Here is a 13,598-nt window from a genome sequence, read left to right as displayed (position 1 = left end):
GTATTAATTCCTTTGTCCATCTGAATTCTTGCCCTTCTGTTATCGTTGTTGGATAGTCTTTCTTTCGCAAGTAACGGTCAAAGCTCGATATAAACGACCTTAAAGTCGTTGGCTCGTACCCCCTTCCTTACTTCAATGAGAAAAGCAGAAAGCAGCTCGTATAAATCTCTTGGCTGGAGTTCTTCCAGGTTATGCTGCACATTTTTGGTCTCGAGATATTCAGTCAATCAAACCAGGTCTCTCCGCGTCTTGCTTAGTGTGTTTTTGTTTTCTTGGTTTTGAATAAACTCATCTACCGGCACATCTAGTGGCACAAAACGACTCGCCATTTTGTTCACATCAACAAAACTACAGAAAACGCAAATTTGCTTTGGCGGGAAGCCATTCAAATGACACAATTGCTCGTTTTATGATTGGTTGGCTTGGTCAATTCTATGTTTTGTTTCTATGTTTGCTTGGTTTTGAATAAACTCATCTACCCGCACATCTCGGTAGTGGCACAAAACGACTCGCCATTTTGTTCACATCAACAAAACTACAGAAAACGCATATTTGCTTTGGCGGGAAGCCATTCAAATGACACAATTGCCTGTTTTATGATTGGTTGGTTTGGTCAATTCTATGTTTTGATTGGTTATATTTTTTACGCTGTGAAAAGCTGTATGCGATGCTGATTGGTCGTACTGCATTTTTCACCAGTGAAATATAAAGCATAGAGATTTTTATAATAGAGATTTAATGTATAGAAATCTAGTTATATATGTAATAAAGGAATTTATTTTTGTCATAACACTTGGATTTCATTTTATATTTCATACAAACAATGATGGAAAATCAAAACTCTTTTCTTATTTCCAGACATTCAATTAACTTCTAAATTAAACATTAAGAATGCGTGTACCTTATGGCCATTTGTCTTTTTGATAAAATTGAATTATCGATTTATTAAATTTGGCCCCAATTTTCGATTGTTTTATTAATTAAAATTAAACTTTGATTTCCATTTTTTTCAATTTTAGAGTTTTCGTTTAAATAGTTGAAAAAATTGACAGATACAGAGAGCAGAATCCCACACCTTATGGCCATTTAAGGTTTTAGCAAATTAAATTATCTTTGTAGTTTTTGAATTCATTTTTCATTTTTTGAAAACTTGCTTATTTCTCGAAAACTAGACCGAAACTTTCAAAGCGACTTGCACCAGTTGATAGTATTCATCGAGGCACCCAACATATAACAATATGAAAAAAATGTATGAGAGCGTTTTCAAAACATTACGCGATGAATATTTTCATGCACTTTTATTATTATTTCCAGCGTGTCAACTTTATACCCTCAAAATCGGGACTTTAATTTAGTGGATTCAATATTTTTAGTAGCTAGAATATAGATACGGATATAGACACTGTCCTTATTGAGTATGAATCAAATTGTGACTTTATTTCTAACGTTATGGATTTTTTGATATGAAGCTAATTAATGACCCCATTTGTTGTCAAAAGCGATGGAAAATATTGATGAAAGCGGCATCCAAAAAATCGTCACTAAAAGATGTGTCTTTTACAAATATTCTCCTTTAATTTCATATGCATTGAAAGGTTTTAAGGCAGTCAAATAAAAATAAGTACGCTCACAACTGTTTTCGGTCTCGGCTGCTTGTTGATTGTTCACGCTTGACTTCCGTGTTATTCCTTGTCGTGTGCTGTTAGTTGTGGTCCAGTTTTCGAGAAAATAAGCGGTAAACGATTTCTATGATGTCATCACTACGTCATAATGAAAAGGCCGCTTTAAACTAATTTATCATTTTTGAAACCTTTAATCCTTTCCAGACATTGTGTGGAAAGCGCTTGCAGATCAAGTTATTCAAGAAGGAGTTGTAACCGTTTCAATGCGGCTAGGTGTGCCAGATCAAAACTACCCAGAGCCTCATTAAGCTTGAGAAAAGTATTCAAACTGATAACACACAGGTATCTTTTAAGAGTTGCAGATCAGAAATCAATGTTTTCTTAGTATCTTTCCCAAACCACAAGATATCACTAGGAGAAGTCAGGATGCGGTTTCCTCAAAAGCCAATTTAAGTTATTTAATTAAATTAAGTAATGAATGGAATTAATCCATCAAATTAATTAAATAAAATTTAATTCTCCAGTTATCTTCTTTAACTTAAAAGTTGGAAGATGACTTCTTGACTTCAATTACTCGTATAGTTAATGTAGGGTATGCTAGCGAAGATGGGCCTCGCAACAAGCTAGAAATATATGCAGGATAGAAAGCCTAAAACTCCGTGTTAAAAGATACATCCTAAGTCTTCACTGGGATGTCGAAATATGCTTACTGCAAATTGCTGGTAAAACGTGACCATGGAAGTTCATCTGTCCTAAGTGCTGCTCACCACGTGATATCCTCTCCAAAAAAACTTTGCTGTTTCTAATTTAACTAGTCTGTATCCATTCTACTTCGAAGAACATTCAAAAACTATGAACTTTAATGAACAACTAATAACTATGATTAACAAAAATCCTAGATCTACTACTGATATTCTTGTCTTAAAGGGCATGTGAAGCGTACCGGTTTACTTTTGTTTACAGTAAACTAATATGTTCCTTAAACATTTTTAAAGTTTAAACGGGGCTAAAACCAAATTTAAGGCCTGAATTTTGAGCTTAAAGATAGCTTATCTAGACGGATTTTGTCTGGAGACTGGGCCGAGATTGCACGAATCGTGACGTCACGTTGGTTGCAAAGCGTTCTTCGCCAACAAAACTACAGTGAGTTGATTGCATAGCAACGAGTAAATAAAAAGAAAAACATGGCAAGTTCTAACGACGAAAGCGACTCATACGCGAGTGACGAGTCCATATCTGTTCAGTTTTCAAACAGCGAGAATGAAGAAGACACAGGAGTTGTCTTCAACCAATACGTTCCCTATCAAGATGAGCCGATCGTAGGCGACAGCGACGAATACGAAGAAGACCCAGTAGGAGAATTAGGCCTGGACGGATAGTCTCCAAAAACACTTGCAGCTCGACAAGATGGAATCATTCCTGTTAGCACTTGGTAAGACCATTTCAAAGGATATGAAATAAAAGAAAATAATTATTTGGAAGTTAATATTTTGTGATTTCTTATTGATGTACGAGGTGTAAATGTGAACGCTGCCGAAGCTAGAACCTTGGAGCATTGGAATATCGCTGATGCAGAGAAGTTCTCCATGCATCGGGAAAAATGGCATTCGATGGCTCTATCGAACACATAAAATGCATAACAGAACATGAAGATTATCATGCAATTTCTAATAAAGCAGTGTTGTTGCAAGTAGCGCCATTGATTTGAACCAAAGATTTATTATTTATTTATTTATTTTATGATTCGCCCAAGGGCAGGTGATAATACAATAGGACTCTAGGTCCCCTATATAATATTAACACCCAAACCCAACCCCAAGATGGAAGGACGTATCGCCGTCGTGCAGGAGTTTCCGAGTGATTGAGTAACTCATTACTTGTGATTATCCAAGTACAGCAATACAACAATTCTGTCAAGAATATTCGACATGCTTTATGTTTGGAACAAACTAATAAACTCGTTCATTTTAGGTTACGATGACGCATGAATATTAGAGAGGTCGTGGTATTATTATTTAAAATGGTTACTGTAAAATATTTATTCTCTATTTCAAATAGTTACCATAAAATATTTTTATATTTCTATTTAAGATGGCTACTGTAAAACATTTATTTTTAACTGTGAAAAAAACTGATTGTTTAAACTCCATGTGTACCAATATGTGTGTCTTCAAAACCAGCTATTAATATGAAATAATTTATTTGCTCTATTGGTCAATATATCCAATAAAAATGATGTCTAATTATGTTGCCTAGGAATTTTATATTTTAGATTAAAAAGTTAATGTTAGAACACATTAAAACCAACAGGTTTGTGTATGTAAAATATGTTTATAAATTAAGGGGCCAAGCCCAAACAATATGTAAGACATTTAGCAATAGGCACTAACAACATTTTTAGAGGGGGAGCAATACCATACAATCTCACTGCATACCTGATGGAAAAAGAGGGGTTTGGTTACTTTCCTTGTTTGCTTGAAATTTCTTGACTGCCTCTGATTTGGGTAGTTTCTCAGGGAACTGTGCGTTAAGGGGCTTTGGGGTTTTGTTATTATGCTTTGAGAGCACGATCTTCATTTCTCCACTAGTTATTGAAAACAGGAGTTCTTTCATGGCATCAACATATCCCATAAATAAGGAAAGTACCATTGAACAAAATAATGTTACATATTATAAACTTAAACACTGCATTAACTTACAGGCTGATGTGGGTACAAGCCTACTTGCTGTAGTATCAATATACATTTGTATCAATGTACATGATATCCAAGGTGTTCATCTAGGTTAGGGGTCAGAATAATCCAGTACTTATAATTATAATAATAATGATAATGATAATGATAATGCTAATGCTAATGCTAATGCTAATGCTTATGCTAATGCTAATGCTAATGATAATGATAATGATAATGATAATGATAATGATAATGATAATGATAATGATAATGATAATGATAATAATAATAATAACTTTATTGATGTCTCTATTTCTTCTAGCTGGGCACAAGTGCCCGACTAATCGGGGAGTACTTGAGAAAAATTATCCAGCTGCTTTTTAATCAATGTTTATGCCACAACAAACAAAATCCTTACCATATGTTGGTGGAATAGGCATCTCTCTTACTACCTCCTCACCAAACTTAAACTTTGGATATGTGACTCTGTAACATTTGGACCCATTTCTTGTTTCTTGTCTTTCTCTACTCACGTTCTCGTTAAAATGAAGACTTGCAATAATGTGTCTGATAAGAGAAATAGTCTAATTATCTTGATGTGTTTGTTTTCTAACAATCCATTGAGCTGTAGTACATTCTATACTATGGGCTTCATATGCACTTTATATTCTTAATGATATTGAAATGAATCAAATACCTGCATATAGTCCCTAACCAAGAAAACGCTATCTTCTTTGGATGCCAGTGATTCAAAGTAGCATGAAAACCTTCAAATGAGCTGGTCTGGGAATTTGGGGACAGCATTCGTATGTAACCAAGCAGGGCTTTCTTGGTCAATATCCTTTCAAGTTTATCATGAGCAGCAGTGAAATGAAAATTGGAATTACTCTTTGTGAAGCCAATTGCATATATTTTTGGAACCCCCTTTTTTACAATCCTGGATGTGCCACTATTGTAGACATACTAAGCAGACCCACCAGAAGCAAGCTAACCCCGTTTGATCCACAATCTTTTTTCAAGTTCTCCATGGTTACACTTCTTGTACAGGGGGTGAGGGTGGTCAGTGTGAATATTGGACACATGACGAATGAAGGACTTCCACTTAGCTACAATGGGGTCACCAAACCCAGACCTTATGGATGTTGCACACCAGAACATGTGGCGTCGGATGCCCTTTATCCATTGTCTTATAACCTCACATCCTGTTTCATTGCTGGCATTGCTGGCATTGCTGGCATTTCAGAAGCGTCTTTGTGACTGACTTGGCCACATGCCATATGTCATAGAAGTGTCGTGTGTTTTGGTGCTACTCTCTGATCTACTTGGCAATCCCTTTATGTCGGTCAGAAATGAAAACACTGATTGTTAAACCAACCCTTTCCAGGAAACTAAATCACCGCTTTACTCCATGTGGGCACTAAAAACGTTGAAACGCTCACTGGGTTGTTGAAACTATTTCTGTATTTAACTTGAATCAGTCGAAGTACAATAAGAAGAATAAGTTCACAGTAAGGTAAGTTGATCGAGTGAATCGAGTGAGGTTTCTAAACAAAAACACACAAAATATTACAAAACTAATATGAATATAAGGAAAATAATGCACTAGTTACATACCTGACGGTTAAAAGTTCTACATAAATTTATGATACGAAAAAATAAACGAAAAATACTACGGATGATTTTGCACGTGTAAAACAAAACTCGAAAGGTAAAAAACTACCGCGCTGGCCTGGGTCTGATTTACCTTTTTTGGTAATTTATGTTAATTCGTTGTTACATACCGGCCCCGAATGAGCGAGTAGCTTATTCTAACTACTTTACAACGAATTGCTAAATATTAACGTGTAACGTCCATGATGTGTTCTTTACGATAGTTCATAGCAGTTGTCCTTCCAATAGACACAATTTCCTGACATCTCTTCGCAGACTTGTTGTAGCTGTTTTGACTTGTACTTGTCTCACCATGCCATGTTTGTCAGGATAAACCTCTGTTACGATACCTTTTGGCCAGTTTCCGCGATGAACTTTGTCGTCAACTATAAGTACGAGATCACCTGACAGCGAAGTTGCGCTTAGGTAATGTCCACTTCTGTCTGAGTTGCAGTGTTGGTATATACTCATTAATCCATCTTTTCCAGAAGGCGTCGGCTAAACACTGAACAGTTCTCCATCTTCTTATACACGTCCTCATCAACTTCATCAAGGGGAATGCTAGCATTGTTCTTCAGTAACAACAGCTTGTTCGGTGTTAGAGGCTCTAGATCAAGTGGGCTGTCAGATACAAGGGTTAATGGTCTGTCGTTCAGGATACGCTCAACTTCTGCCATAAGTGTTAACAAGGTTTCATCTGTTACTAACTGTTGTTGCAATAACGCTTGTAGAATCTTCCTGATGGATCTGAACATACGCTCCCACACTCCTCCTTGATGGCTAGCTTCAGGTGGGTTAAAATGCCATTGTACTTCATCTCGGCGAAGACGATCGTTAATCCTGTCTTGGTTCCAGCGTTGTAAAGCTTCTCTGAGCTCTCTTTCAGCACCTTTAAAGTTAGTTCCGTTATCACTGAAGATTTCCTTTGGTACACCTCGTCTACTTACAAACCGTTGGTAGGCACATATGAATGAATCACTTTCGAGCGTATGAGCGATCTCGATGTGCACGGCTCTAATAGCAAAACACGTAAAGACACAACCGTAACGCTTAACGTGGGAACGTCCTTGTTTTACTGACAGTGGACCAAAGTAGTCTACTCCTACCCGTGTGAATGGTGGATCTGAGGGGATAAGTCTGGCTGCTGGTAGCGGAGCCATTAACTGCATACCTGGTCTAGCATTTCTTCTTTTGCAGTCGATACAATTTCCAACCACCTTTCTTACGGCGGAGTGACCTTTCACTATCCAATATTTCTGTCTTAGCTCTGAGAGTACTTGAGTAGGACCACAGTGTCCAGCAATGTCATGATAACTGTGTATCAGAAGTGTGGTTATGTGATGATTGCTTGGTAATATGCTTGTTATCGAACGGTAGTTGTGCTCTTTCCAATCGTCCTCCGACTCTGAGTACTTTCTCTTGTATCATCGGATTAAGCTTGCGTAGGGGACTAGTAGTGCTTAATGACTTATTCCGGTGCTTCATGGTCGACCTTTCAGCTCTTTGACTGGTTTCTGTCTTAAGGACTGCATATTCATCAGCAAATGTCTTCTTTTGGACATGGATGACTATTTCTGTATTTGCTTGCTTTATCTCTTGCACTGTTAATGGACCTGATGTGGGTTTTGTAATGAATTTCTTTGACAGGTACTTGTGACACATGTATGCTTTGAAACGGAGAATCCACGCTACTGCCTTCTGTAGTCGATACCATGACGAGTACTGCTTTAGTAGTGATGTGACTTTGTCTTCATGCTGAGTTGTTACATTGACGCGAACGTCTTTCCTTACTTCTGGGTCTTTGGAAACAGTTCGGTGATAACAGATGGTGATGCTGGCCACGTGCTCTCATCTGACCAAAGGAAGTCTGGACCTCTTAGCCAGTTCTGCAGGGTAGTAATGTCACAATCAGCGATACCGCGGGAGGCAATATCAGCAGGGTTGAGGTTAGTGTAAACGTATCGCCACTGAGACGGGTCAGAACTTTCTTGGATCTTAGCAACTCTGTTTGCAACGAACGTTTGGAAACGTCTTGATTGATTTCTCAGGTACTGCAGAACCGAGGTGGAATCCGTCCAGTATGTTGTACTGTCTACGTGATATTCTAGTTCTTGGCTGATAACACTGTTCAACTTGATAGAGACTACAGCTGCAGACAGTTCGAGTCTGGGAATAGAAATTGTTTTCATTGGTGTGACACGTGACTTTCCCATCCCGAAGGATAAATGAATCTTCCCGTTCACGTCGACGAGACGTAGGTAAGATACTGCGCCGTACCCAACTTGGGACGCGTCGCTGAAATGGTGCAGTTGAACTTCTTTAACGTTGTCAAGGTCTGGTGGTTTAAAGCAGCGTGGTACGGTGACACTTGATAGTTTGGGCAGATAACTGAGCCATTTCTCCCATTCCAGTAATTTAACATCAGGAACTCATTCGTCCCAGCTGTAATTCAGCGAGCAAAGATTCTGTAACAGTAGTTTAGCTGGTAGTATGATAGGTACAGCAAATCCTAAAGGATCGTACATTGCGCTCACAGTTGAGAGGAAACCTCTTCTAGTTGGTGCTTTCTCTTTCTTTACTGCTCTGAAGTTGAAGGCGTCACTTTTAACATTCCACTGTAGACCGAGTGTTGACTGTATTAAGGATTCTTGGAAGTCAAGATCTAAGAGAGACGTTGCTCTGTCCTGTTCTGGTACAGTGCTCGATACTTCTTTGTTGTTACAGTTCCATTTTGTCAGGTTGAATCCTCCCTTTGACAAAAGATCTTTAAGTTGTCTCACGAGCGCGATTGCTTCGCTGGTGGATGGTACTGCCTTTAAGCAGTCGTCTACGTAAAAGTTGTTATGAACAGTACGAAGAACTTCAGAATCAAAGTCATGTTCATTGTCGAGGGCTGTTTTGCGGAGACTGAAACTCGCGCAGCTTGGGGAAGATATAGCCCCGAAAAGATGTACTAACATTTGATGATCGACAGGTTCATTCATTAGATTGCCATCGGGCCACCATAAGAATCGTAATGAATCACAGTCATTTGGTTCTACTCTCACTTGGTGAAACATTCCTTGAATGTCTGCTGCTAAGGCAATACGTTCTTGACGAAAGCGGGTAAGTACACCAACAAGACTATTTTTTAAGTCTGGTCCTTGTAATAGATTATCGTTCAGTGATGTACCTTCGTAACGAGCTACACAGTCGAACACAACTCTCACCTTGTTAGGCTTCAAGGGATGTGTGACAGGATGATGTGGTAAATACCATGTGCGACTGTTGTTCTTATTAGTTAACTCTTGTTCTGTTAGGACTCTTGCGTGGTTGTCCCGTATATAAGTGTTCATAGTTTCTTTGTATTTTTCTAGGAGACGTGAGTCGCCAATAAGGCGTTTCTTCAGTGTACGAAGTCTTCTTTCAGCGTACACGCGGTTGTTTGGTAGTTTCAGATTTGGATCCTTCCAGGGTAGGCCAAGTTGATAGTGTCCATTGACTATCTTAACAGATGACTCCATCATACCGAGTGCTTTCTTGTCGTCAAGGGACATGGTTGTAGTCAAATCCGCCGTAGGTTCGTTGAAATCAGCATTGAACATTCGTTCGACTTGTTGATGCAGTAGTTCATCATCTTTACGTAAGAAATTAACAGTCACCTTGTTATTGTTAGTTTGTGCCGAGTGGACCCATCAGTGTCCACCCTAGCGGTGTGCGAACCGCATAGGGTTGACCCTTTGTACCTCTTCTGTGCTCGAGAACCCAGTGTGCTTCGGGGTAGTCACTACCGATTAGGATTGTCACTTCTTTATCGTCGAGATGAGGCAGTTCTATTCCGCTAAGGTGTGGCCATGATGCGATGTCGTCAGTTGTTGGAATGTTGTGATTGGAAATGGACAAAATATCCACAGTCCATACTTTATCAAGATCGATAGCTTCATCTGAGTCGGTTCCTTTAACGATCAGCCTCACCTCTCTTCCTTGACGAGTTGGTGTTTGACCATTTACAGTTGTAATAGAGAAGTTTGTTGTATTACCATGTAATCCGAGTTTGTTAGCAATACTTTCTGAGCACAGCGTGACATCCGAGCCATTATCGAGCAATGCGTATGTATTTATCTTTATTGTACCATCATCAGAACTTACAGTCACTGGAAGGGTGCGCAGACTAACTTTATGTCTTTTTGCAGCTAAAGTTGAGCCACAATTACCTGAGGCTCCGGCCCCACTTACTTGACTGGGTTGACTGGGCTGACTGGGGTTAGTCTGCGCAACATGAGATGTAGGAACAGCTGCTGCTTGATGTTTGTCAGTGTTGTCTTGAGAAGCTGGATGTAAGAAGGTGTTATGTTTCTTGCCACAGCTTGGAAATCTGCACGTATTTTCACTTCTACAGTTATTAGCAACATGGTTACGTCCGAGACAATTATGACAAAGTCTTGCTTGCATAGTAAACTCCTTCCTTTGCTGAGATGTTTTATTCTTAAATTGTTCGCAGCGTGCTAGCCTGTGTGACTCTGCGCACAGTGGACACTTGCTTGTAGACTCTCTTTGAGCAGACACAGGATTAGACTCTTGTTGAGGCACTTTATCACTAAACGTGGTGAGCGTTGTAGCTTTGGCTTTTGGAGGTGGGAAATTTGATCTTCTTACAGTGGTGGTCCTTACACGTGACGAGTTACTGTCTGGACAGACCCAACAATCATACCGTACATAGTATTAGCAAGAGTAGCTCGTTCATCAACAAACCTTGTCAAATGTTCAAATGTAGGTTCAGTTCCTTGTCTGATCAGAGCTCCTGCTACCTCAGCCCATTTACCTTGCAAGTGTACAGGTAAGCGTTTAACTACTTTAACAAGATTATCAGAACTATTGATGTCTGCTTCAAATCCCATACTTGATAGAGTTAATTGACAGTTTTGCATTTGTGAAGCAAGCTCAGTTAAGCTTGACGCATCTGAGTTCTTTATTTGTGGGCCATTGACCAGGCGATTAACATAGGCATGTGCAATCACATGTTTTTGGCCATATCTTGAGTGGAGGATTTCTTTAGTACAGTTCTTGATGGCTTCACGAGCACGTCCTGTACATTGTTGGATTAAATAAGTAAGCTTGGAATCTGCATCTGTTAATTGACGTTCGATGTTTATTTCGAAGTTCTTTATAAACGTCCAGTAATTGGTAGGGCTGCCATCAAATGTCAAAAGTTCCTTTCTAGGCATTTCAAATCCAATCCTTAGAGACGATGCCATGAGTGACATAGCTTGTTGTTGTTGTTTAAGTAAATGTTCAAAATTCTTTCTTTCATCTGGTTCACTAACATTAGATTTATACGACTTGTCTCCAGCTAAACTGTCAGCACTTAGTGGTTGATCACTTTCTAACTCAGTGGAGTGTCCATGTTGTGAATGTTGATTAACATAGGGAGTAGATGTTTGTACTTTTGATTGAGGCGTCAAAGGTTTCATAGGCGATAATTTGAAGCATGATGGTGTCATTAGATTGGCAAAATGTAATTCAGTTTTCAATTGACTAGTTGACGTGGTTATGGTTGGTCTATTATTATGTTCGCTGTGATTTGATGTAGTAATACTTGCCTTCGTACATTGATCTTCTAGTAATGACATTTCTCTTTGAATTTCAGCTTCTTTTTGCTTTATTTCTTCCATAAGTTGTAATTGTTCGTTCTTCATTGCAGCAACTTTGCATTGTAGTTCTCTTTGGCGAAGTAAACATTTGTATTTCAATTCAAGTTCGTCGATACTACGTACGAGACTGTCAATGTCTGAGTCGTCGGTTGATTTTGCTGCTTTGTTTACATTTTCAGCCGCTATTTCAGGCTCGTTATCCCGATTAGGGCGATAAGATGAATTAAAATGTCCAATCTTGGTTTGATAAGAGTCGTCAAAGTCCTTTTTATAACGAATAAGAGCGGCATATTCATCAGAAAATTTCAGTTTTTCTTCGACATCGGCGTCAGATTGTAGTTTAATTAGAATGTCCTCGTAAGAATGCAAACAGTTATTGTAAGCCGTGTCCAATTTCTGTTAAAGGTTCACGACTTGATAATAATTAGCCGAATCGTTCATTAGGTCGTTCAGTTCTCTGTAAATTCTATTAAGATGTCCTAAATGACCTGACTTGGACTTCTTTAGATGATAAAGTTCGTCGACATTATGCTGTTCCAAGGTGTCGGTCACGGGCGGCCGTCCCATTGACCTTGTTACTCTTTGTGAACGGGAATCTACATCTCCGTCAGCTGTAGACATGATTTATTTGCATTTGAACACTATACTAGCGTATGATTAATCCTTGGAGACTCAATTGAAGAAGTAAGATGTGGTCATAAGCTTGTTAAACGTTGATAAACAGAATTGACGAGCTGATTCGCAAACATGAACACCCAGACATTGGCGGTGGCGTGAGAATCCTTTGTCGTTAATTCGTAGCAGAACAATCGTCAGAAACTTAAATGTAGGCACTAATAACGTTGAAACGCTCACTGGGTTGTTGAAACTATTTCTGTATTTAACTTGAATCAGTCGAAGTACAATAAGAAGAATAAGTTCACAGTAAGGTAAGTTGATCGAATGAATCGAGTGAATCGAGTGAGGTTTCTAAACAAAAACAAACAAAATATTACAAAACTAATATGAATATAAGGAAAATAATGCACTAGTTACATACCTGACGGTTAAAAGTCCTACATAAATTTATGATACGAAAAAATAAACGAAAAATACTACGGATGATTTTGCATGTGTAAAACAAAACTCGAAAGGTAAAAAACTACCGCGCTGGCCTGGGTCTGATTTACCTTTTTTGGTAATTTATGTTAATTCGTTGTTACACTCCATCCAATTCAGTCTGTGTGCTCCCACCATTTTCATTAGCCTTTGAAAATAAATTAATAATAATGTCAGCAAAAAGATTATCAATAGTGTCATAATAAGCCTTCACTACAGTGTTAATAGTCTTTCCTGTTAAAACACTGTTAACATCTGTGCACCATATGTAAGAGTTATTTACCGAGAACGGAGGTATTAAGCCATATACATGTATAGGCTTATTGCCGACGTTCGAGGTAATCAAGTATTTTATTTATCAATTGAGAAGGTTTTCTATCAAATGTTGCTCATTATAAATGCGAAGTCTATATATAGTTATTAGAGAGTTTTAGATTTACGTTCACGGCAAACGTGAAACGTCAGTTGACCATTTAAAAGTTATTCTAAATAGCTTAAAAAGAGTCGCAAAAAAGTCCAAGTAATCGAAAAACAAAAGAATATTTGTCTTTGGTGAGAAGGTTTGTAAAAGGTAAAGTAAAATACAGGAAAACGATGAAAACGTGGTCACGTTTGCCGTTTGCGGGGAGAAAAAAAATCAATCTAAAACTCTGTATGAACCGGGTTAATAACGGACTACATATTGACCTCGCATTTATAACAAAAATAAAGCCTTGTCAATAACAAAGAAAACCGTGTCAATTGATAAATAATTCAGCCTAAAAGCTTATATTAATTTTGTCATATATATATATTTGAAGAAATAGAAAACGCGCGCGTGCTGTGTGCTGTAATAAAGCACGCGGGGTTCGTAGAACATGAGAAAAGTGTTAGGAGAAGCACGACGCGTAGCCGAGTACTTCTGGACACTTATCGAGTGTTCT

General features: G+C 38.4%; 1 protein-coding gene, 1 long non-coding RNA gene and 2 pseudogenes across 2 annotated transcripts in view; 1 reads left to right on the top strand and 3 right to left on the bottom strand.

Moving 5' to 3' along the window:
- Nucleotides 1-13,598, bottom strand: part of LOC116306029 (uncharacterized) — a 328,067-nt gene that overhangs the window by 67,918 nt on the left and 246,551 nt on the right. The gene's annotated exons all lie outside the window — the stretch shown is intronic.
- LOC116306028 (scavenger receptor cysteine-rich type 1 protein M130) overlaps nucleotides 1-13,598 on the bottom strand; it is a 42,510-nt gene that overhangs the window by 7,229 nt on the left and 21,683 nt on the right. The window lies entirely within an intron of this gene.
- LOC148909585 (uncharacterized) lies at nucleotides 2,807-3,330 on the top strand (annotated as a pseudogene).
- Nucleotides 4,047-6,418, bottom strand: LOC148909584 (uncharacterized; annotated as a pseudogene).

Source organism: Actinia tenebrosa, unplaced genomic scaffold, assembly GCF_029948245.1.
Source record: "Actinia tenebrosa isolate PJP-AT-01 unplaced genomic scaffold, QUT_ActTen_1.0 PGA_scaffold2__45_contigs__length_23673736, whole genome shotgun sequence".
Taxonomy (NCBI): Eukaryota; Metazoa; Cnidaria; class Anthozoa; order Actiniaria; family Actiniidae; genus Actinia; species Actinia tenebrosa.
This window is presented reverse-complemented; position numbering and strand designations above follow the sequence as displayed.